We start from the raw sequence: 18,942 nt of genomic DNA on the forward strand, positions 1-18,942 counted from the left end.
ATGCACCAAGGGAGAAAGGATGGGGAATGAATGAGGATGTAAGGAAGCAAGAATAGAAAGAAGAAAGGAGGCATGGCTGGAGGTGCAGAGGAAGAGATAAAGGAAACAAAAAGATGGAACTAAGGTAAGGAAGGAGGTCAGGGGAATGGATATGAGTATGAAAGGTACTGGGTCAAGGAGGGACAAAGAGAATAATTTGAGTGTGATATTGCTAATTGAAAAACAAAAGATTAAAATACATTTATGTGTCCTTAACACACCATATACCTTTGTAAAGCACATATGCTCCAGAGAGGGTTGTTACACATAATTAGCATGTTGTTATCCAACTCAATGGCACTCATTTTATCTACCTCAGAAAGATGAAAGACGGAGTGGTCTCACCAAGATTTGAGCTCAAACACAGATTCCGGCAGTGGATATAAAGATATGTGCAAGAAGGAAAAACTTAAAAGGGAGAGTGAGGGAGGAGGAGAGGTCTGAAGGAAAAGATAGATATGGTAGACAATGAATGTGAAGAGAAGTAAGGAAAGTGAAGATTTGTTGTAAAGGTGAGGGTTGACAGGGCTGTATAATAATATTTGGGCCTGTCTCATCAGTGCATAGTTGAGCTGTCCAAGACACACAATAGTGATTCTTTAACTGTGTTAAGGTTTCATACCATCAAAAGATGCTTTGAGGCATCACAATGAGCATTCTTAATAAAAGGTCAGTTATACCACCGGGATTATGCTTTAATGGAGGATCAGGGTCTTGTGCTTCAGAAACATAGCTCCACTGCATGATCAGGCTATAAGACGCACACTCCCACTGCCACCTATTTAAAAATGATGTCAGACATTCCACTCCATTCAGAGAGGCTTCCACATGCACTTTTGAACTAAGAAAGCATAAAAATCAACTGAGTCTGACCTGCTGTAGTTAGGATGAGAACATATTCCTCCCTCCCCCCAAACCTCCACCCCAAATGCAATTGCCACATTCGCTGCTCTTTCTAGGGTTTTCACCAGACCGATTTCTAACAGCAGCAATGCTATTTTATTGTACTGGCAGGGACGAAAATGAGCAGAATCTTATTTTTTATTTTATTTAGTATTTTGTCGAATCGCCTAAAGCTGGTATTTTTAGCATTTATCTGTACATACTTTTAAAAGAGTTGAGCACTGAGTTAAGGATCCTTGTCTAAAAATTCAGTAATTAATTATAAGAGTGAGGTTAAAATGAAAAAAATAGTTTTTTGCAGACTTTTAAAACAACAACAAATGATCAATATTTTACTCTTGGAAATGTAGCAACCCACATGTTCCAATGATGGCGCCCCCATTCATGCCGTCTTATTCACAAGTATTCTCAATTGAAACGCCGAAGGAGAGAGAGACAGTTGCTCGACCTCGAAACAAGTGACCGATAAGTGGTACTCATACGAATAAATTCCCAGATTCCCCACCGACTGGTCGATGAATCAGATGCATAAACAGCAGAGGATGTGATGAAGAGAAAGACTTTGTAAGATTATTTATTTCGAAGCAAGAAACTTTGTCGGCTGACAATTTTTCCTTTCCTCGTCATACAAAGAGACAGAGGTTATTGATTGCGACAGGTTGTCCAGTCGTATTGTAGTCCTGAGAAAGACCCGAGCTGGTTGCGAAAAATAAGCACAGTGAAACAGGGTCAAAACGTCGACGTATTAACACCTATCAGTCCCTACTTAGTTCCAACCTCAAATAGAAAAGTATAACAGGGTTGTAACCAATGTACAGTAATCTTCGGACTGAATTTTAATTTTTGTAATGTATATATAGTTGTTGAATTGTAGTGAATGTCACTTCATGTTTGTTTTCCCTTTCATGCACTTTAATCACGTATAAGCTCACTGCTTGTGTCTGCTTTTGTCTTCGGAAATTGTGTTTAGGACAACCGTCCAAATGTATGTATAATAGAGATATTTGTATAACCAAAGTTTTCTAAAAATAATGAAAAATACATAGGAATAAATCCAAAAAAATGGTGTGTTCGTTTAGTTTATAATTTGATATTTGTAATTTTGAGGTAACAGTGCAAAATACCTTTTAGTCATAAGGACAAACAAAAGAAATATTTTCTACCCAACAGAACCATTGTTGCATATACATACTTGGAACCCAGGTTCTGAGGGTCACAGGGCCACCCCATTATAACTAATGGTCGATTTCTAACAGCAGCAATGCTATTTTATTGTACTGGCAGGGACTAAAATGAGCAGAATCCTATTTTTTATTTTATTTATTATTTTATCGAATCGCCTAAAGCTGGTATTTTTAGCATTTATCTGTACATACTTTTAAAAGAGTTGAGCACTGAGTTAAGGATCCTTGTCTAAAAATTCAGTAATAAATTATAAGAGTCAGGTTAAAATGAAAAAAATGTTTTTTTGCAGACTTTTAAAACAACAACAAATGATCAATATTTTACTCTTGGAAATGTAGCAACCCACATGTTCCAATGATGGCGCCCCCATTCATGCTGTCTTATTCACATGTGGTTATTTCTACCTCTCTATGAAGAAAGGCACAATTTTTAAAACTCACTGAGGAGAGGCTGAGTCCTGCACACACCTCTCTCACATAAAGCACTACATTTAGGCGTCGCATATCAAAGATTGGTAGTTTCTCATCTTTGAAATATGGGAAGTATTTGGCAAGAACTCAGAGTGCAAGGAGGTGGCAAAAATCACACAGCCTCACTTTGCTCCTCTTTCCCTTCTGACGCCATTCAAACAGTGGCGTTACAAAACCTTAGGGGGCCCTCTTGCAAGGTATCTTATTGGGGCCCCTGTCATATCTAGAATTCACTAGCACCCGTCCTAATTGCACACCCCTGTCAAAAGGCCTCATAACATGAAACCGACTCACAATTTGGCTTTAGCTAAAAGAGAGATTTCCCAGGCAACAGAAGTTGGAGGCTCAGGCCTTACGGAAGACCTGCACCTAAAAAGTTACAGATGTTTTGATGCTAGCTTTAGAAAGCAGGGCTGTCTCAAAGGTTCCACTGATCTCACACGAGATTTCTGTCAACAGAAGAGAGTGTTGCACACAAAGTAAAGCAGTCTCGGTTTTCAAACAACAGCACTATCTTGCACTGATAGGCACAGACTTTAACTAACAGATCTATACTCAGGTAACACCGAACACATATAGACTGGCTTTGGTAAGATACAGAAACAGTATGGCCCACATTTACTAAGACTTTGCTCTTTTAGCAATGTGATACAAAGCGAAGTATAGGGATTCAGTTTCTAGAGCAAATGATATTTTGCACTGGGGAGGTGCCCACTTCTGAGTAAAAAGTTGTGTTATACTGCTTTGAATCACTTTAGTTATTTCGGGGATCAGTGCAAACCCCATAGGTTTTGACCAAAACTTCACCTAAAATACCAAACTTGCCTTTGCATAAAAAATAACGCCACCTTGAAGCAGGTATTAACAATGGAAAATGTGTTCATGTCTCAAAACATCCCACGCAATGCATGGGTGCTGACGTGCACAACACCCATTCAATGCTTGGGTCCCTTTTGAGTTTGTCTACTAACAGAATGCTGTACTGGAAAGGTATGCTTCTTGTATAAAAGCTATGCTAGACAATGCACACTCACCTCTCCACCATGATGTGTCTCTCACGTGAGTTTTATTAGAGTAACAGCGAGGAACAGGGTTCCAATCTTAGTCGATATGGGTCTCCGCTACTTTTTCTGCATTGTGCAACGCAACACAGAACATTTAGTTGCTGTGCCATGTTGCTTAAAAATGAGTAAATCTGGCCCTGTGTCTCAAGTTGCACACAACTGAGCCAGCCCCTTTAAAGAGTTATTACTCAGCAAACAACATAAACCTCCAGGCTTTAGAAAGCAGTCTAAATCTTGGTTGCAGATATAGGGCAATTCAGCCAATCTTCTGGGTTCACTGCACTCATTGCATGAGTGTGAAACCTAACGAAAACCTGCAAACTCCTACTGAATGCATAAGTAGTCTCTTTATAAAGGCAGACTATGCTTTCCTGGACCATGGATTGCTTCCTGCATTGGTCCTTTCCCTGCCTTTAACTCTGTTTTACATCTCTCATTGGATACTGCACTACTTACTATGCTATGCCCCTCATCCTGCGCTGTTTTCCACCTCCTCAACAAGTGCTGTTTGCCACTACTACAACCTGTGCTTCTTCCTACTCCTGGACTCTGTGCTTCCATCTGCTACTGGAACCCGTGCAGCTCCCCGCTCCCAGTGAACCCTGTGTTTCTCACTGCCCGCTCTATGGTTCCCTGGTCTTTTCACTCTGTGCTGCTTGCCTTGTTTTTGGACCCTGCTCTTTTCAACCCCCCCCCTTTTACTTGAGATTGTTACCTCCTCCTCTTTGCTGCTACCTCCCACGTCGACACTGTGCACTGTTCTCATACTTGCCAACATTTTGTGACCAAAAACATTACTAGTGAGAATTACGATAATGTCAGCAAGAAGACATCAATTGATCTTACCACCTGTGATGTCACTACAGAGAGTGAAATCACACAGGTTTTGGAGGGAGCTGTCCCAAATGACTTCCCAGTACATTCAGCAAGACTTGCTATTAACAGGGTCATTTATGACAACGGTTAAAGACCCAAAGGCCCATCATGAGCACACATGGTAAGCACTCAAACACCTGCCTTTTAAATGTACTGCTCTCCAACCCGTCATTACCCTGTGAAGCTCTTTGATCCCATTTTCACTCGGTGCTTGTCTCACAGCCCTTGGAACCCGTGAGTGGTCTCACCCCTCCACTGCCTTGGGCCAGGCACTGTTCCCTTTCTCCCTTTATGCACAGTGTTGCTCTCCCACCCATGTGGATGATGCAGTGTTCTCTCCCCTCCACTGCCATAAGCCCAGCAGTGTGCTCTATCCCCTTTGGACCCAGTGATGCTCTTTGCAGTATGCTAGGGTCGGCCCTCTGTGCCCTCTTGGCACCCTGCAGCTCTCTACCTCTATGCTCCTCGATGGCCGCTGTGCTTCACTCTGCTGCTCCCTACTCCTGTTTGCTCATCTCTGCCCTCTGTGCTTCCCTGTCGGGTAGTTACTATAAACCTACATAGGATCCGCACGTTTAGACAACATAGACTGTGGGATTGATGTCCAGACTGATTCAGGCACCCCCACTGGGTATGTTTGCTTGTATACCAGCCAGCTCACAGTGCCACTAGAAAGCCTTCTTACCAAGGAGAAAATAGTTCTTGGCAAATATTAAAAATGACAACTCTGTCCCATCAGGGATTGTGGAATCAGTTCAGTACTTTTCCCTCAGTCACTCATGCTGACTTTGACTCGGAGGAATACACAGAATAAACGGTGGGGACATTTTCAATAAGCATTTATTAACCAGAATCATTCTAATGTAAAATAGGTGTGCTGAAACAACCATTAGACAGAAACAGATATAAATATTTTTAGGCACCAATAGAGTAAAAAGATGGTAGATTGCTACCATAGGGCTTAAACAATGAATACATGAAGGTACAAAAATACATGACAGTAATAAAGCGTACTCCTACCACGCATTCCTAACAGATGTACCAAAGTGTACATAGCATGTATGTGGGTGTAGAGCCAGGAATCCCTCTAGGATAAAGTAAAACCCATTACCTGAAGTGAGAGACTGTGGGACCCCATCTTGGTCTCGAGATGGACACCCTGTGAGGGATGTCAGACCACTGTGAGCTGGAGTGTCTGTGTGTAGGATCCTCAGCATCTCGCATCAGTTTATCAGCATGGAAGTCCTTTTTCTCCTCTTCCTGCCTCAGCAAAGACCTGGTGTTTATATACCCAACGTGGTACCCTCAGGGGATGTACCTTGCTCTGTCATGTAAGACTTAGGATGACGGAAGTAATGATCCTTATACATAGATTCCTGTGCTGTGAGAGCGTGTGGGAGCATGTGGGAGTTGACCTCTTAAGCGATTTCTGTGTAGAGTGCTGCTGGACACTGATCCCACTTCTCGCGGCCCCCGCTTCGCGGGCGCCACTCGAGTGTTGAACTGTCAGTGGGTGGTGACTCGAGACTCTCTTTGGACCCCGCGGGACTGCGAGGACCAGCGGGCTGTGCGGATCTCAACTTGCCACAGCTGGTCCTCTTCCCGCCCTCACCTCCAAGCGCTACTTAAGGAGCGAGCCGTCCTTTCCTCGCTGGATTCCTGTGCTGTGAGAGCATGTGGGAGTTGACCTCTTAAGCGATTTCTGTGCGGAGTGCTGCTGGGCGCTGAGCCCACAACTCACGGCCCCCCCTTCGTGGGAGCCGCTCGAGTGTTGAACTGTCAGAGGGTGGTGACTCGAGACTCTCTTTGGACCCCGCGGGACTAGGAGGACCAGCCTGCTGTGCGGATCTCAACTTGCCACAGCTGGTCTTCTTCCCGCCCCCACCTCCGAGCGCGACTTAAGGAGCGAGCCGTCCTTTCCTCGCTGGATTTCTGTGCTGTGAGAGTGTGTGGGAGTTGACCTCTTAAGCGATTTCTGTGCGGAGTGCTTCTGGACGCTGAGCCCACTTCTCACGGCCCCCGCTTCGTGGGCGCCGCTCGAGTGTTGAACTGTCAGAGGGTGGTGACTCGAGACTCTCTTTGGACCCCGCGGGACTGCGAGGACCAGCGGGCTGTGCGGATCTCAACTTGCCACAGCTGGTCCTCTTCCCGCCCCCACCTCCCAGGGCGACTTAAGGAGCGAGCCGTCCTTTTCCTCGCTGGATTCCTGTGCTGTCAGAGCGTGTGGGAGTTGACCTCTTAAGTGATTTCTGTGCGGAGTGCTGCTGGACGCTGAGCCCACTTCTCGCGGCCCCCGCTATGCGGGGGCCGCTCGAGTGTTGAACTGGCAGAGGGTGGTGACTCCCACACGCTCTCACAGCACAGGAATCCAGCGAGGAAAGGACGTCTCGCTCCTTTGGACCCGGCGGGACTGCGAGGACCAGCGGGCTGTGCGGATCTCAACTTGCCACAGCTGGTCCTCTTCCCGCCCCCACCTCCCAGCGCGACTTAAGGAGCGAGCCGTCCTTTCCTCGCTGGATTCCTGTGCTGTGAGAGCGTGTGGGAGTTGACCTCTTAAGCGATTTCTGTGCGGAGTGCTGCTGGACGCTGAGCCCACTTCTCGCGGCCCCCGCTTCGGTGGAGCCGCTCGAGTGTTGAACTGTCAGAGGGTGGTGACTCAAGACACTCTTTGGACCCCGCAGGACTGCGAGGACCAGCGGGCTGTGCGGATCTCAACTTGCCACAGCTGGTCCTCTTCCCTCCCCCACCTCCCCTACCTTTTTAGAGCAACCGGGAACCGCGCTTGTGGGACGCGCGCGGGTCGCAGCCCGGGGCAAAGCCCGGGCAAAGGGCGTGCCCTCTGAGGCCCTCAGAGGCCGGAAGAGCCCGGTCCGGGCCCCCCCCTTATTGTTCCTATGAGACATATGGAGGTATGATGGGCTATAAAGGTTTCCTTAGTGATTTTGGTATAGTGAGTTCTACCTTGTTGCTTGTTGTTAATTAAAGAAATCAGGCAATTGATACCGCGACCTCCCTTTTCACTATTTGTGTTGGTGTATTGATTGTTTTAGGCGGCCATAATGACCTGCCCGGTTCACATTAACCCAAGTTTGGTGGGTGGCAGCGAAAAACAGGGAACAGTGGATAATTATTTTAAAAAGGCTTCCACGGGAACGGAGAGAAACATTATCCTTGCTGAACGACGGGCTGAAAGACGTCGCTCAGTCGAACTAATAAAGAATAAGCGGTCCTCCTTGGGTACACTACAACAGGCTTTGTCTCCACTACCTCCCATCGACTGTGATAGCGATGGGAACGAAGTTTCACTCAGTAACAGTAACGGCATTCCATTACTCCTTCAAAATACTCCCCCACCCATGGTTACAAATAATGACCTACTCATAGACCTTTCATTTTCTCCCGAAATCTTGACACAATCGGTCGGGGGCTTGATAGTGTCACCATTCCCCGAGGCTGACACTGTTACTAGCTGTATAAATGTTCCGACAAGCCCTCGGCCGAAAGGTCCACCCCCTAAAAAATGGAGGAAAGGGGGTAACAGACCCCGACTAAATAAACTAAAAGACACCAATCGTGTTAAATTCAAGAATCTTACATCCACCACATCTGCGCCGCTGGTCTCACCCACTGAACAATCCCTCCCAATACTTGATCAATTGGGTGTCAATTTATTGGGTAACATCGAAAAATTAATTAGGTCGTTCATATTACCCTTGGTAGAGAGATTGCAAAAAATAGGCCAACAATTGGGGAATCTGGAACAGGCAATAACTGACATTAAAGGAGGTATGAGGGGTACTGAAATACCTCCTGCAGTACCAATAACGAAGGAGGCTCCTTCTAATGTCGTAGATCTTTCCGTTATTAATTCCGTAAAGCTACCTACTTCAGAAAGCCCAAAATTAACGCCCACCAAAGCATCTCAGACAAAAGATATAAATAGTGTTAGAGTAGGCGAAGAAAAAGGAAGGTCAAACTTGCTAGTAAATGCCGATAAAATTAATGGCCATGAGGCTGCAGTGAGGTCAACCGCCCTCAAGAGGCTTAACGTAGAGCTGCCCCCGGAAGCACTACCGCTAGTGGAGGTGCTTACCGGAGTCCCGCCCTTGGAGGAAGGTTTAGATGGCAAAAAAACACTAACGAAAACCATAACCAACTAAAGTATAAGGTTATATTCTGGGTAAGGAAAAATCGATCACTTCCCCCACATGTTAACGGCGAAATTTTACACGTAAGGCGACTCCCTTGGTTAGGTCCAAGTACAAAGAATATCACGGTGGATATTGTCATAATAAATTTCAGAGATCCCAGGGCAGTTAGTTACATTCTAGACTGGTCTCCTCCCAATAGTAGTAAAGAAATTACAGCCCAAGACCTTACGTATTTTTACCCCAGAAATATGGTATTCCCGACAAATTCTAATCCAACGATTAAATACCAGGTAGATGATATTAGATCCCTATTCGATGAAGTAACTCCTCATAATACACCACATTTAGATAAATGTGCCGAGTATCCCAGATTTTCATCCAACCAGCAGGGTGCCCCCTTTAGGCCTTTTCATTCACACCAGGCTAACTATCGCAGATTCACCTCTCAGTATTATACTGATCCTGCTCCCCCCAATCATGGAATGGCTCACATACATGGGAAGGGAGACACAACTATCCACCAATAGCAAGACCATTCATGATCCCTACCCAGAACCGCTTTGACATCTTGTCAGGCCTAGACGATAACGAGTGACTAACTATCACTCCAACTTCATCGAACAACTATAACCCCCCCCCTCTCGGATAGGTCGACCAAGGCCGTAAAGCACAACCCAAAGGTGGTTTACTGTGGTGCCTTTAGTGATAAAATGGATTCCCTAAACAAGGCCTTGGACAAGCGTGCTATGATCTGTGAGTACCACAGTAAAGCACAGGACTCCCCCATGACATCTCAAGGGCAGATCGCGGAGACGGTCCTTCCTTTTGAAGATCCTTGCGGTAACACCAATCGCAATACTGACCCCCGTAACAAGATCAAAGGCGCTATTTCCCGATTGAAGGGCCCAACGATCTATCACAAATCGTCTTCTCGTTGCCGCAGGAGCCAGCTGTGGATACCGAAACCGAGTCCACACAGCGGCAATTTTCCTCTAAGGCCCTAAAGTCGACTAGTCTGAGTCTTTCTATCCTATTTTGGAATGTCTCAGGTTTGCAGACTAAAATTGAGCAACCCAATTGGTTATAAATAATTAGAAATCATACTGTAGTATGCTGCCAGGAAACATGGTCAGAAACCGAAGTACAACTACAGGGTTACAGATTGTATTTTTCTAGTGTTCGTCCTCCTCCTTTCGGCAGACCTAAGGGAGGCCTATCAGTTTATGTATCCAATACTCTTCCATTTAAGAAAATTACCGAAATAGCAGCAGAAGAGAATTATCAAAAAATTAAATTCTCAGTGGATCAAGGGCACATATATTTATTGGTAATTTTTTATAATAACATGTCACCCTTGGAATTTGTGAAAGTTGTTAACAAGATAACCACCATCCTAGAGGAACACTGGATACATTGTCTTAGTCTTCCCTTTAAGCTAATCTGGGGCGGTGATTACAACATTCCCTTATGTAGCGATTATTTTAACTCTAACTGTGGTATTGTGGATGAGGAGGGTGAGGTTCCGTGATAATTGTAAGTGGTGTTTTTTGACTCGTACGAATATGGTCGAGTCTGGTATCTATGAACCGCAAATGACGAGTTTAGTAAGTGTGCGCAGTTTCGCTGTGCTAACTTAAACCGTTCGTTTGTTATGTGGGTTTTTCATCTGTACCCACGGGTTCCATCTTAGATACGGCATCCATTTTGTCTCTTGCCCTCAAGTAGCCAGCGAACGGACGTTGTCCGCTTCGCGACCCTGGGACTCCCAAGATATTTGCGGAAGACACATGTCCTTTGTAAGTGTCTTTATGACGAGGGGGATGCTACTGTAAAGCAGATGGCGCCGCTCAAGGCTCATCTTGCCGCACGGACTTATTGTCTCAGCCGTGCATCTCATTAGGCACGTCCCTTTGATGCCTGTATCTCGTGTTTTCCGATACCTCCCCTTTTACACCCTTTCCGATCTCCCCACTGTCTCCGTCTTCCTCTGCACCTGTCTTTGTTCCTATTTCGATCTGTTTTACTGCCGATTGGAATGCACTAATGTTGGGAAGATGGGTTTTTACAGTCGGGAACCGCCAAATGTTTCCGCACTTATGTTCCGGACCTCATGTGCATCAAAGTGACCAAAGCGACCCCTCTGGGGGATAATGGTGGGAACCGGGTTGTAAACTTTTGTGTGCCATGTCGTCCTATGGGTAAAAACTGTATAAAAGGAGCGATCCACAGAACCAATTTGAAGCAGTCTCCCCGAACTACACTCGATGTACTTCCTGTGATTTCTGTGTTCCCTGCAGCAAATAAACCTTGAATCTTTGACGCCGAAGGAAGTGTCCCGTGTCTCTGTCATTCGTACGCCGGAGCAGGTTACCCACGAAGGTTTCAGGTGTTGTGCCCTGGCACCGCTGGCTCTTAAAGAACCCAGTCCTTCACTTGGCGCCCAATGTGGGGCTGCATCAGTGGTACCGGTCCAAGCCCGACGATCGTGAGGAACTTCGTGTGAAATCTCCGAGGGAAGGTGCACTCCGCTTCATCGATCCTGTTGTCGAAACAAGTGGCCCGAAGACTTTTCCCGCGAAGATTCCCGCCTCCTGACGGCTGCGACGGACTGCTGCCCTGACTGTAGACCTGTTTTGGCGCCTGGCGTAGACCTTGGTATAGCGAGACGATTGACGGGCCTTCCTGGTGACGCCATCGATCTTTGAGTTAAGTATTTGTGGGTCGCTCCCAGAGTTCTTGGTTGTTGACACTTTAGCGAGTGTTTTTGTTGTTCACGCTGTGTGAGTGTTTTTGTCGGTGACACTTCGCTAGCGTACTTTGTTGTGTTGTTTGACGACTGCAGCCGCCAAAAACCGAGGGTTTTGTTCTTTGCTGGGACTTGGTAAATCCCGTAACCCTTGAAGTTTGTGAAACTCGGCTAGTGTGCAAGATGCCTGGTCGCAGTACTTTCTTTAGTTGTTTCAGACCTTGTGGTACGGATTCCCAACTGGAGGACTCATGTCCGATACCTCCAGTTGGAACTCCCACTTATGAGCTGTACAGTAAGCATGGGCTTGGCCCAATTACCTTTAACGATTATTGGATTAAATACACGAAGAAGGACGGCGACCTTCGTTGGCCACCTCATGGTAGCTTCGAGGCCCCGATTTTAGATAATCTAGAGATTAAATTGTTCGAAAGAAAGTCAAGGCCGGCCATGTTTGATGCCTTTCGGTTGTGGCGTAAGGAAGCCCGACAGAAAGACATCAGACAGACTAAACGTAATTAGCGAGATAATGTTGCTACTATAGTGAAGAAAGCAGAGCAATTTCAGCGTGATAAGGAGGTTAAGGATAAGGAAGTGTTTGATAGACTACAGCGTATGACCATAGATAAATGCTATCCTGCCTTGCCTAAGGAGTCGGAAAAGAAGGATGAGGCAGTTGAGGATCCTTTAATGTCTTATCTTATGAAGTCGCCACCTCCGTACGTACAGGGTACCACAGCCCCTGTGATTCCCCCTGTACCTGTTCCTGCGCCTATTCTTCCCTTGCCTGTTCCTCAACCTGCACCCGCCCTTCCGACTGTTCCTGCTCCTTTGCCTGTTGCTATCCCTACTGCTCCTCCGCTTCCACATACTCCTGCTCCCGCTACTGCTCCCGCTACTGCTCTTGTTTTGCTAACCCCTGCTGCTGCTACTATTTCTACTTCTTCCCTTGTTAGCCCTGTGTCCTATACTTCTCCCTCTACTCGTAGTCGTAATTCTCCTCTTGCGGCTAGCTTCTTTCATTCGCTCGGACCTGTTCATGGGTCCGCTGGTTCCGACGGTCCTCAGAGACGTAGTCAGCTTCCTGGAAATATAGAACGCGTTGCGCTATACAACATGGCGATGGGTTGGATGGTAAATCCTCTTAGAAGTCCACTCCGTGTTGTCCTCGAAACATTTTGCCAATTCAATATACCAACCCAGGGGTATGTGTTTAATGAAATGTGTAAGTTCCTTCATGATCAGATAGCGGCCGATGCGCCTGATGAGGTGCTGACCGCCCTGTCTGACCTTCAGCTTCAGTTCTCGAATGGATTGATAGTGGATACTAACGTCCGACGTGCTGTTGAACGGTTACTATCTTTTCGCCCCGCTCCGTTCCCTCATGCATTGTTTGTCGAGGATATTGAACAACAGCCAGACGAGTCTGGCCAATTTCCTATGCGCGAAGTTCCACCAGTGTGGATGCCAGGTGATGCTACCGCTATTCCTATTGTTCCGCCGCACTTCCAGAGAGTATGGATACATCTTCCATGGAAGCGCTCAGAAGTGTTACAGGTGAAGCAATCTTTGCCTGACCCTCGCAAAAATCCTGCAGGGTATTACAAGGAATTATCGCAGCTTGTAGATGCTACGATAATGAATCTTGCCGATATTGATATGCTGTTTGGTAATGTTGTACCGCAAGCGGTATGGGCTAAGATTCGTCAGGAAAATCATCCGAATGAACTAGGTGGTGATTGGGCTGCCATTGTAGCATCGGATGCTTTACAAACTGGTGGAGCTAAACCCGAGCAGATGATTACTGCTCTCCCTCAAAGAATAATAACGCTAATGAAAACTCTTATGCCAGCTATGAGGGTAAATTGGAACAAATTGTCAGCTTGTAAACAGAAAAAGGACGAGAGTGTTTCCGACTTCTTCACGAGGTTTGAGGAGGCATTCGTTGATCATAGTGGACAGGATATGGGTACCGAGGGTGGCCAAAGATTGTTCGTGGATAAATTTGTTTCGAACTTACTGCCCGATTTGAGCAATAAATTGAGGAATTCAGAAAGTGCATGGGCCGTTTCTACTTCAGCTCAGATATTGGCTACGGCACAATATTATGAGAACAGAGAGAAAGAAGAGAGCGACCGTGCTGATAAAAAGACTAAAGAGCTAAAAACTAAAGTGCTGCTTCAGCAAGCGTATCCTCCACGTTCAAATCAGAATAATTCACAACAGAATAGATCGCAACCGCAATCAAACCGATCTCAAACTCGTAATGACTCCTCTTCCCAAAGATCTTCGTTAGGGTACAATCAATGTGCTTATTGTAGACAAGAGGGTCACATAAAATTCAATTGTCCTGTTCTAAATGAACGTAATAGCGGTAACTCGTCTAGAGGAGGTCGGGGTGGTTCGCAGCAGGCACCACGTGGTAGAGGTCGCGGTACTCAGAACGATCGCTCAGATAACTCATCAAATTCCGATAATTGTTTCGATCAACGTGGATCGTCGCAAGGACGATCTGCGCAGTACAATGTAGACGATTACTACGTCGATCAGGGAACTGACGACTGTAATTACTAGGACAGCCATAGACAAGGAGAGGGAGTGGTATCAGTTCCGGTTGATCAGAGAGGGCCTTACGTCGCAGTTGCTACATCGGGCGTCGTTGAGCCTTTTCTGTTGGACACTGGTGCAGCGAAAAGTTCCATTAAACATTCGAAACTCCCTGGCGCACCTTTGTCTGGCTTAACAAATGTTTCCGTTGGATTCTCTGGCGCCCCCGTTAGCAATCCAGTTTCGCGCCCTTTGCCCCTTAAAATTGGGCCATGTGAGCTAGAAGCTCCGTTGATTTTGACTACGGGTTGTGGTGAAAATCTTTTGGGCCTGGATTTGCTTAAACGTTTGTATGCGACTTTGTATTGTTCTCCTGCGGGTGTAAAGCTTACGTTAGGAGAGAGGGTTGTCTCTCCCATGTACTTGTCCCTCGATAAGCTCCCACCGGAATTGAGTTCTCTTCCTGCGTCTTTGTGGGCAACGGGTCCCAACGATGTGGGCCTACTTGATATCTCACCATATGTTGTACAGTTGAAATCTAATGTGCGATTGCCACGTATTCCCCAATATCGTATCTCCCTTGATGGTGAACGAGCACTGTTAGCGATCATTTATGATCTGATCGAGAAAGATGTTATTGAAGAGACTCGGGGAAATGTGTGCAATAGCCCTGTACTGCCCATTCTAAAACGTACAGATCCTTCAAAACCGCCTGTTTATCGTTTTGTTATCGATTTACGGGAGGTGAATAAAATTGTGGTTCCTCAATTCCCTGTTGTGCCTGACATCACGGCGCTACTGACTCTGATTCCAGCTTCTGCAGCATGGTTTTCGGTGATTGATTTGAAAAATGCGTTTTTCAGCATCCCGATTGCCGAGGAGAGCAGAGACCTTTTCGGTTTCTCTCTTGGTGGACGCAGCTTCCGGTTCAAACGCGCTCCTCAGGGCTACTGTGAAAGTCCATCTATTTACAGCCAGGCCTTGAAGGGTCAACTGGATGCGTTTAAGTTGCCGGTTGGTGCGGCCTTAATACAATACGTCGACGACTTATTGGTGGCTGCTGATACTCAGGACATTTGCAAAATTGCTACGGTGTCGTTGCTGCAACATCTCTGTGAGCTGAATCATAAGGTGTCCCCTTCTAAACTCCAATATTGTTGTCAAGAAGTGACCTACCTAGGTCACTTATTGTCAAAGGAGGGAAGGAGGTTGACCCCAGAGAGAATTGCAGCAATTGCGCGAATGGCTGTGCCAACAACCCAAAGAGATGTGCGTGCCTTTTTAGGTATCACGTCGTACTGCAGGCAATGGATTCCTAATTTTTCATTGCTAGCGAAACCATTGGTGGCTCTTACGTGCAAGGATGTTTCAACTCCTTTACCATGGACGGAAGAATGTCAGAAAAGTTTTTCTGAATTACGTGATTCATTGTGTTCGGCTCCTGTGTTAGGTACTCCTGACTACAGTAAGCCGTTTACATTATATGTTCACGAGAGAGAAGGTTGTGCTTTGAGTGTCTTAACGCAACCTTTTGGTGGTAAACAGCGTCCATGCGCATATTTTTCCTCGACCTTGGACCCAGTAGCTAGAGCATTGCCGAGTTGTTTGAGAGCAACTGCGGCAGCTGCGGTCTCCATCCGACAATCAGCAGGATTGGTCATGGATAATATGCTTACGGTGATGGTTCCGCATGCAGTTGATACTCTTTTGAATCGTACGAAAACTCAGCACTTGACGAGTGCGAGGTTGTCTGGGTACGAGCTGACGTTGCTGGTAAGTCATATTCAGATAAAACGTTGTAATGTTCTGAACCCGGCAACTTTGTTACCAATTAGCACAGAGTCAAATGAAGTAGCAGAACATGATTGCTACTTGAGGACAGAGGAAGAAACAAAAGGTCGAGTGGACCTTAAAAACACCCCATTGGAAGATCCGGATGGTACATTGTATGTGGATGGGTCATGCTTTAAGTTGCCGAATGGCGATGTGACTACTGCTTATGCTGTTGTAACGTTGAATACTGTTGTTGAGACTGCAAGACTAAATCAGAATTCTGCCCAAGCTGCAGAGCTGATTGCTCTTACTAGAGCGTGTGTGTTAGCGAAAGGGAAACGTGTGAATGTGTTTACCGACAGCCAATACGCATTTGGCGTCGCACATAGTTTTGGACGATTGTGGAGAGAGAGAGGTTTCTTGACGTCGCATGGTGCGAAGATTCAGCATGGCCAGCTTGTGAATGATCTTTTGGATGCACTGACGCTGCCTAAGCAAGTTGCAATTGTTAAATGTAGTGCGCATCGTAAGGTGACGGATGATGTTGGTCGTGGTAATGCGTTTGCGGACGAGATTGCTAAGGAGACTGCCCGGAACCTTAGCACTCGAATGTATGTGACGAGTTCGGTTAGGTGGCCTACAGAATCGAGCATGTGTGAGGACACTATCGAAAGTGTGAAAGAAATTCAGAATGAGGCCACCGAGACTGAAAAGGCGAAGTGGAAAGAAAGTACGGGAAAGTTGGATGTGAATGGTTGTTGGATTGATTTGTCTGATCAGAAAAGATGGATGTTACCGGATGCGTATGTGCTGGCCGTTGTGACAATGGCGCATGGGTTAGCACATATTAGCGCGAAAGGTATTTGCAAATTATTGTCTCCTGTATGGAAGAATGATGGTATCACGAAATGTGCTGAACGTCTGGTGAAGAATTGTATGGTGTGCATGATGTACAATCCTGGCAAAGGAACCCCAACTCCTCCTGGCAGTTTTGCTCCCCCTTCATGCCCCTTTGAGGTGATTCAATTGGACTTCATCCATATGGAGCGATGCAATAACCTGAAATACGTTTTAGTTGTGGTTTGCGCATTCTCCCGATGGATTGAGGCCTATCCTCTTAAAGACAATACTGCTTTGTCTACTGCGAAAATCCTGCTGAAGGAATATTTTCCTCGGTATGGAATGCCTAGAGTCGTGTGGTCAGATAACGGAAGTGAGTTTGTGGGGAGTGTGATGAAGAGTGTATGTAAGGGCCTTGGAATTAATCAGAAATTCCACAGCGCCAATCATCCCCAGTCAGCTGGATTGGTTGAAGGGTATAACGGCACCCTCAAACTAAAGCTAGCGAAGATTCAGGCTACGACTGGTCTTTCGTGGCCTGACGCTTTACCTTTAGCATTACTGTCAACTAGGGCGACTGTACACTCCCGAGTAGGGCTTAGCCCCTATGAAATAGTGTTCGGCCGTCCTGCGAATGTGTGGGGGGTTCCTAGGCCAGGAATGTTCTGCGATCTTGAGTACCCAATGTTGATTGATTATCTTCATGACTTGACTGCTAAACTGAGGTTAATTCACCAACAGGTTTACGACGCATTGCCGACGCAGACGGAGGGTCCAGGCCACCAGCTCCAGCCCGGAGATTGGGTGGTGACGAGAAATTTTTCACGCAAGAATAACCTGGACCCGAGGTTTACTGGACCCTATCAGGTTCTCCTTGCCACGAGGACTGCTGTTCGTCTCGAGGGACGCAAGAATTGGGTGCATGCCACCCATACCAAAAAGGTCCCTATCCCTTTGCCGACAGACCCGTGGGTAAGGAGAGGCATTGCATCAACTGAAACCGAAGGATTGCCGGTGTTTGTACCTTTTAGCGACGCGCAGCCTGTTGGAGAATCCTCAGCGCAGCAGAAAGACACTGTTGAACAATTATCATCAAAAGACTCAAGACCAGAACACTCAACTGATCAGTGGGACGCTGTCTCTTCAACGGATCCTTTGTTTAACGAGCAGACACGTCCTGGGAAAACTCGATACTTTCTACGATCTAGTACTAAAGACTAATAAAAGATCCTGCTTTGCTGTATTGACAACTGCATTATCCTGTTTTCCGTGATCAGTTTTGAACATTCGTACCACTGTAATTATTTTGTACATATATATATTGAGTTTCATTCCTTATACCTTTTGCTTTCACAGCTGAGAGACTTTGTTTTTGCATATATACATATTGTGCATTAGAGGCCGTAGGGCCGCGCGCGTACTTCCTTCTGGATAGTAGGTCTTGACGCTAGGTTAAAGGCCGTCGGTTCCTGGGAACTCCTAGGGATTGACTATTGCTACACAGAACGAAGTGCGTCAAGAAACGTTGCGGACGGTCGTAGGGAATGGCATTCTCGAAGCTGAATGATTTGGAAGGAGCTCAGGCTCATAGATTCAAGCTGCAGCAACTCAGTCGTACCAAATGTTTTATATTTCAACTGTTTGTATTGTTTTTGACTGCTTCTGCATTATTGGCGGGTGGGGTGTATTATACGATGTCTTACTTCTTACCTTCTGCTACACCTACTCCTACTCCTGACCCTAAACTTACCTCCACTGTTTCTCCTCATTCCTTTCATATGTTACCGGAACACGAACAGGCTAGACGTGTAGAATTCCGCAACAATTCCTTTATTCAGCTCCTTCATCAGCATCAGTTAGTGGTTAACACTACTAATTGTTGGGTGTGTGGGTTGATGCCACATACTACGGATAAGGGAATTCCATATCTGGTGTTACCGTATAGTTCCCAAGGGTCAGCTCGAGCATTTCAAACAATGTTTCGAAGCGCACTGGGTTTCCACCCCATTCGAGAACCACGTTCCCCCTACTCTGGTCCTACCTCGTATCAAAAACCTTTGTCAATAGCAATAGAGGATTTAGATAGTGATATCTATGATCCCTCGCTTATTCCCGAAGAAGAGGTACAGGCCTATAGGGTCCTAAGTAGAGGTGAATATAGTGCGTTCACAAGCGAAAAGCAGCTTAAAAGCTCGCCTCCGATATGGGTCGTACCCCACACTGGTAATTTTTGTCTCATGGGTCGTGGCCGAAGATCGCAAGCCCGACTTGGAGCAAGTGCTTGCATTGAAAATTACATACTGCCGATGGTCTCGTCCCCTGTGTTTCTGGCTGCCAAGGGTACATAC

The sequence above is a fragment of the Lissotriton vulgaris genome, chromosome 2_1 (assembly GCF_964263255.1).
Source record: "Lissotriton vulgaris chromosome 2_1, aLisVul1.2, whole genome shotgun sequence".
In the NCBI taxonomy this organism is placed as follows: Eukaryota; Metazoa; Chordata; class Amphibia; order Caudata; family Salamandridae; genus Lissotriton; species Lissotriton vulgaris.